Raw genomic sequence first — 8,137 nt, forward strand, 5'->3', positions numbered from 1 at the left:
ATTTCAATTTTTAACTCTTATTAAACCAATGCAATTTTTCTAAAAAAAAAAATTTTTTTTTAAAACGACAATGAATAACTTGTGCACAAGTAATGTTTACAAATGGGAGGTTATATTATGCTTGACCAAAATTGTTGTGGTACAACAAGAAAAGATGGTGCTGATTTTCAGCTTTAATGTGATTAAAAATTAGTTGTGAAGTTTTCTTTCCACTGTAAAATGTGGAACTTCAGTGAAGAAAAGTAATCCATGAATGATGTAGTGGCCTAATCTATTCTTTGTTTTGCTACCAAGTCATTCATATATCTATCACTTAAGTTCCCCATTTTATTGAGGAAAATCCACAATTAATTTACTATTTAGTGTGTTGAACAATTAAGAATAATTAATTGTAACAGAATAGTTGCATATTATTCAAATAATTATATTATTTTAGGTTATTAGTGATGAGAAAAAGGAGTATATAACAAACCCTGTAACATGACTAAAAAGGATTTAATTGTCTTTTATTGCTTAATTATTGTTAGTGCAGGATTTCAAGAGGAGCTTAATCTTGTACATGCAAGTGATACATAAGCTAACAATGACTAAGAAATTTAGAAATAGTATTATTAGGGCTAAAAGTAGTGCAGTAAATCATAATGAGCCTATTCTGCTGAATAACAGATTTAGGCCCTTTGCTTGGAGGGAGTGAAAACAAAGGGTTAGAGAAGGATGTGGATGATAAGCTTAAGGAGGTTATAAGTGATTTATTGACAAGGCATGTTTATAGGATAGTCTGTGGGGTAAATACTTGGGTAGAATATATAACAGGGCAAGAGATATAATAAAGGAGGCTAGCAATGCTGCAGTTTTTGTTGTGTATGTAGGGAAAAGTAGACCAGAGGAGCTAATTGATAAGTACGAGGGGTTGATAAAGACAGTTAAAGAAAAATACCACAACTTAATCTTGTCAGGGATACTGCCAAGAAGTAATTGTAGAAGTGAAATTATAAGTAGGTCACTAGGGCTAAATGCTAGGCTTAGGTTAGTATGAAAGGATTGGCAGGTTGGTCTTGTGGGATCAGTTTAATGTGAGAAGGGAGTGTTTTGGAATGGATGGTTTACATTTAAATATGGGTAGGGTCTGGCTTGTTTGGAAGGGCTATTAACTCTGCTGTAATGTAAGTTTTAAACTAGAAGTAGACTGTAGTGATGGCCAGGTTATTGAAACTAAATGCAATAAAAGTAAGATGTAGAGAAAAGTTTAGCTGATGAGTATAGAAGAGGTAAGGATATGCTAAATTGTTACTATTTTAATGCTAGAAATATAATAAAATAATGACTTTAGGGCACTGATAGGGATGGAGGATTTTAATATGATGGGAGTAACTGAAACATGGTTAAACATAGATGATTTTGATGACAAATTGCTTTGAAAGATAGGGTTGTAGGTTATTTGATAAAGATAGAGTACTAAAGAGAGGGGGAGGAGTGGCCTTAAATGTAAAATGCGGGTTGCATCCTGTTGAAGTTGAGTGTAGCAACGAAGTTAAATCAATTTGGGTTTCTTTTAGTGCACATAAAGGCAAAAGGATTTTACTGGGAATTTGACCAGTTGATGAAATTAATAAGAAACTTTATAGCAAGATTAAGATTTCAACTGTTAATGAGATCCAAATAATGGGTGATTTTAATTTTGGGCATATAGATTCAAACCATGATGGAGAGGTTTTTGTAAATTGTTCAAGATATGTTCTTTGACTAATTGGTGAAGAAAACTACTAGAAACAATACAATTTTAGATTCATTGTTAACTTCTAATATAGAAATTGTTGAGAGGGTGGAAACTGGGAAATATTTGGGTGCAAGTGATCATTGCTCTATTAAGTGTGATGTTCTTGCTCTATATGGAGATCAGGAATAATGATATTTTGGTTACGAATTTTAAAAACATTTTTAAAAGGGATGTGACACAAATTACATGTTGTGAATTGGGCAACTGTGTTATTTGGAGATACTGATCAAATTTAAATTTTAAATATTCAAGATAAATATTACTTGTAGAAATACAAGGATGGTTGCAAGTAAAAAACAGCTTGGCTCACAATTGGTATAAGAGATTAAATTAAAGAAATGCATCACAAATTTTAGAAGTTTAAATGAACTGGTTTAATGAAAGATTTAGAAGATTATAGAATATCAAGAAAATTGGTCAAACAGGAAATTAGGACATCAAAAAGGATGTTTGAAAAAAGTTTGGCTGCAAATGTAAAAATTTACAGTAAGGATTCCCTTAAATAGCACAGCATTATGTCTGTGGACTTACAATGCTAGAAACTGGGTTTCGATACTTGTGGTAGGCAGAGCACAGATATTTCATTGTGTAGCTTTGTGCTTAATTACAAACAAACAAATCATTTAAATATAGTAAGGGTGAACAAAATGTTAGGATTGGGTAGAACCTTTGAGGAATAATAATAAAAAAAAAGGATTATATCTGGTGATTATGAGATGGATGGGTTATTAAATTGTTTTTTCTGTTTTTACTGAAGATTTAGTGATATTCCTCATCTAGAACAGTTGAAAGATGGAAACAAGATGATCACATTAGTCTTGAATCAGTTGTGGAAAAAGTTTTGGAAAGGTTGATAAATAATGCTAATGTAATAGTAGAATTTTATTGGGTAGTGAAAATGGTTTCATTAAAAGAAAATCTTGCCTTGCAAATCTTTTGACATTTTTTGAGAAGGTAACTGCTTATGTAGATGAGGGTAAGGGTGTACATTTGGTGTATCTGAATTTTCAGAAAGCATTTGACAAGAAAGGCGAGTAAACCAAACTATCTCTATTGATGTTGGGATAAATTAGCCTATTGGATAGAAGAGTGGATGGAAGAAGGCGGAGAGTTGAGGTAAAATGGAGTTTGGTCAAACTGGATCAATGTCGCAAGTGGAGTACCTTAGGATCTCTTTTTAATTTACATCTATAACATAGATGAAGGGATGGTCATAAAATTACTTAAATTTGCTGATGATACCAAGTTCTTCGGTGTTTCTGGCCCTGAGGAGGATGCTGCTGCTTTAGAAAAGGATTTAGATTATTTAGTAATTTAGATGAATAAATGGCAGGTGAGTTTTAATTATAATACATGCAAGATAATGCATGTGGTTTATTAAAAATTGAATTATAAGTATAATTTGGATGGGAATAAGCTTAACAGTATTATGAAAGAAAATTATCTTGGTGTAGGGGTGGTTCAGTCTCATAAGTCATCCAAGAAGTGTGGTGTTGCTAGTGGCAGGGTAAATAGGATTTTTAGCAATCTTCTGATTTTAGTCAAAAGTTTATTCTAATTTAATTTAATCATTGCCTTTTCATTGTTGCTGAAAATTATTCCCAACACTGTTTATGGATTCTTTGAGATTAAAAAACAACTACATCTGTCAAACCACAACCTCTATAGGTACTTAACTATAACCCTATTCATTTATCCAAATTAATCTTTGACCCTAAGGTTCTTTCATAAGTGACAAGCACTTTTCGTGCATATAATAGTGAACTAAGACAATTAATGGCGAGTGTACTCAACATACTGAAAATGAAGATAAGTTTTATTATTAGTAATAGGTACAACATGAACCATTTATGATTCAAATATGCTAGATGTAATGGTTCAGCTGATAAAATGTACAACAAGGCAGATAATGAACTCCTCTGTTAATTTCTATCGCTGAAATCAACAATCCATTAAATTTAACACAACTAATTGTGCCAATGTAACAAGTCCTAATCCAGTTAAAAAATATTCACCAAAACTATATTTATGTAATAATTTGGATAGGAATTTATGGTTAACTCAATTTAAAGCCTTGGACTGGTGTATTTGCAACAAGATCCCTTGTGCCTTCTCATCAGGAGCATAACTAATTACATCTCTGATAACCATAGTAGTATCTGATATGTCTCTTTCTTAACCCCACCAGATTGGTGAGATGAAAGTATTTTATCAATGATATCTGATAATCGTTTAGCTACAATTTTACTAATGGCCTTATAATCGACATTCATATTGTGTTATTGGTTGCCATTTTTTAAACATTTCCGACCATCGTCTTTTGAACAACGAACAATCAACCCAATATTCACAATGTATGTTAAAACATCAGCTCTGTAAATTTCAAATATAGTTAACTGAAGTTTCTTAATGAACTTGTGCAAAAACATCTGAAAAATTCATCAGTTAAACCATCACTTCCAGGAGAAGTGCCCATCTTTAAAGAAAATAAAGCTTTCTGTATCTCTTTAATACTAACAGTAGTATCACATTGATTCTTCTGTTGATCAGTCAACCTAATAGTTAATAATGAAATACAATTGTCTTTATCACCTTCTAACTTATACAAATCAGAATAATAATGAGTAATGCAGTCTTTTATTTGTTGATAATTAGTGTAACATAACCATTCTCATGTACTAAATTTTTAATACATTTTTCTCCTTGTCTTTGATTTTCAACTCTTAAAAAATACTTAGAACTCTCCTCGTCCTCTTCGACTCATTTAATTTTGGATCTTAGACCAACATCAACTGTATTTTCGTATTCAATTCTCTCATTCTTTTGCTACAAATCGTTAATTCTTTCAACATGTTTTTTCTTCTTTTTTTACGTTTAGACTTCTCAAAATATGAATATAATTTTTAGATCCTTTTTATGCGAACATTTTCTACGACTAGAATATTTTTTGAGTAATTTATAAATTTGTTTTTAATTTCTCATACCACTCAATAACGGAACTGTATTTATTTAGAAACTGCACGCCTCCAAGTGGTATGTCTGAGGACTTAGAATGCGGGTTTCGATATCCGTGGTGGCTAGAGCACACATAGCTCATTGTATTGCTTTGTGCTTAACTTCAAACAAATAAACAAAGTAACTGCACCTCAATATAAGAAATCTCCAGGTACTCCTGATCCTTTGAAATATAATAATTGAGAATCCATTCCCCAGTACCTCGAGGTAGCCGTTTGAAACCAATATTACATAATATAATCATGGTCTAAAAATGTAGAATTTCATGGTACAGGTTTTATCAATACGCGATTGAATAATCTGATCATTACAAATTCTCTTCCAAGTATATTGATTCTCCTTAAAATGAAATATTCTCCAAACATACACTAAATTCTGATGACATGTACAATCAATTAAATTTGTAAAAGATCTACTAAAATAATAATTCAAAGGATATTTATCGAGACGTGGTACCTAGACACAATCACCATCAAAATTATTAACTTACTCCGATGTAATTTATTTTGTATTGCTTGAAAAAGTTGTAACGTGAATGTTTATTTGTTTGTAGTTAAGCAAAAAGCTACACAATGTGTTATCAGTGATCTGCCCACGACGGGTATCGAAAACCGATTTCTCGAGTTGTGAGTCCGCAGTCATACCGCTGTGTCACTGGGAACGACGTGAATGTTAAACATTTGGACATTAAATATTCCACAACGAAACGGCTGTCCCCCCAGTGTCACAGCGGTATGTCTGCAGACTTACAACGCTAGAATCCGGGTTTCGATACCCGTGGTGGGCAGAGCACAGATAGCCCATTGTGTAGCTTTGTGCTTAATTACAAAAAAAACAAACGAAACGGCTATTTATTGAATAATAAAATTGATACCCAATATACGTCAATCATCTTTATGCCAAAAACTATGGAATGTATATTGTGCTCGCTTTTCTTTGTTAATATAGAAACTCTAAAATACATCAGTAGCGTATTGATGGTGTTTGGTGTTCGGGGGCTAAACATAATGTAGCTCCTCCCTCCTCCCCCCCCCCCCACCAAAACAAAACAAAAACATCCAAACTCCACTCGACCCTTGCACTCTTAGCTTCCAACCTTCCATGGCGATTTTACCTGCCATTGTACTGTATCTCACCATATTATCATGATTATCTGGCCCTTAAGAGCAAACAACAGAACTATAAGGAGTCATGGAATGAGATACGAAAATAAATTAATGGTACTTTCTGGTAAAAAATTAAAATCCATGAGAAGCTCTAACAAACACCTTTCCGACTCGAGCACGTGTACGTATCGCGTAAATATTTTGTTGCCCCTTGCATGGCTGCCAGACGTATAGAAGTTATGGTTTATGAATTTGAATCATTAGCTAATTAAAATCTGTGGTTTTTATAACATTATGATGCTTATTATATTCTACATAAATATTAAAATTCACCACAAGTCTCCTGATTGGTATTATTATAGGATGAATAAATCTGAGAGTTATTTGGACCACCAAAAATCCGTCGATATCTTGAAAAATACGGCCTCAAATTGTCAGATGTTCACCAAATTGCTAAATTTCCTATCAACTATGAGATGTCAGTGTATTTTAATCAATATAACAATGAAAATCAAGGTATTTCCCTAGGCATGATGATATTCTAATATTTGATGTCAAACATAACACAAAACATTTGAATGATCGCTATTCTTATGGGAACAGCTAAATTCTGGGTAAACTGGTTGTTAAGTTGGTGCCCCTAACCCGGCGTCTGGGGAAAATTCCCCCTCCCCCTCCTGCACCCTTTCACTACGTCACTGATCATATATCAAATTAAAGCGTGTATAATACCTGTCTGACAAACAGTTGCGAGATGACAAAAATTTATCTTTGGCTGTCAGTTGACAATTTTACACCCCTGAAAAGTTTTTTTTTTGTATACCTGACTTGTTTTCATGATGCTTATTATTTCCTTTGTCATGAGAAGAGAATATGTGAACTGAGTAAGACAGTATTATGTTTCTTAGCTGCTGAAATATAAATGACTATATGATAACCCTGGTTAATGAGTGTCATAATCACAACTCATAGTCATTTAGATGACATACTAGAATGTAACACTTTCATTAAATGATTTTGATCATCAATCAGCCGAAGAGTAATCAGAATATCTTCAATCATGGCTGAATGCTCAACACATTATAATGTATATTTTTCGAGTTATTAGCTATCAGCCAAATTATTATATTTACCGCCTAGCTCCTCAGACACGTACACTTCCAGTGTAAAATAGTTTGTGTATTAGACATCTTCTCTACATTATCCATGAGCAATATGATACCACAATCACATGACTGTCCATGTTCCAAGCATATATAGGTGTTGTTACATGAGTTGGTCCTGAAATCATACATAAGATCGTTGATAAGCTCAGGGACACATATGTCGTGGCTCGCTAACTTTAACTGCAGTGTACTGTTTGTGTACTAGTGATGCAGTAGATAAAGAGCATTACTGCATGTGGTTCTTTGCTTATTATCTCATGAGCAGGAGTACCAGAATGGATCTTGTAAGAGAAGTGTGCTTTGCACTATCTATGCCTATGAGTAGATATATATTCTTCCTCCATGAATGGCTGGGCAGTAATGCAAGAGAAGAATCAGAACATCAGTGTCTTGACAATATTAATGTTTGTTCCATTATTTGTTGTGTTATGATGTGAAGAGTAATCCTGTTATCCGCTTCCTTTTTTTAGATATTGAAATAATTTACTTCATATAGTTGGGGGCTATTCTATCTATAGGGTTGGATAAAAACGGCCTCCCAAGATGAGGTAAAATGACCCCCATGTAACTGCAATTTAAGTTAAATTCTGCATTAGCACCTGCATTTAAATCACTTATGTCACCATCTAAATACTTCCGGTATGTAAGGAAAGGTCGGAAGCCAAGCATATGTTTTGCATTACCTAGAACAGTGGCGCAAGGTAAGATTGGTGCTAGAGTAGGACAATAAAGTACATTGTGGCTGAAGCCAATGGCGGAAGTATATATTATTAGTGTGGGTAATACGGCCCCTATTCTAAGTCATTTATCGTAAAGAAAAAGCACGTGATAAAATTTCCGGGAATTTGAACTGTTTCTATTATGGTATTGTTATGACAGCGGAAGTCATGTGACGCTAGTAACACGTCATGAGCTTCTAAAAAATTTATGTCCGTTTGTGAAGCCTCGAGTGTTTACTAGATGTGCGGTATTCTTGTATATAAGACCGCCAAGAAGTAATGGCAACAATGGAATTGATATGCAGACAGAGATAGAGACGGACAATTGAGTCAAGCGCGTGAATCATTCGTTGT

This window comes from Limulus polyphemus, unplaced genomic scaffold (genome assembly GCF_000517525.1).
Source record: "Limulus polyphemus unplaced genomic scaffold, Limulus_polyphemus-2.1.2 Scaffold27, whole genome shotgun sequence".
Classification (NCBI taxonomy): Eukaryota; Metazoa; Arthropoda; class Merostomata; order Xiphosura; family Limulidae; genus Limulus; species Limulus polyphemus.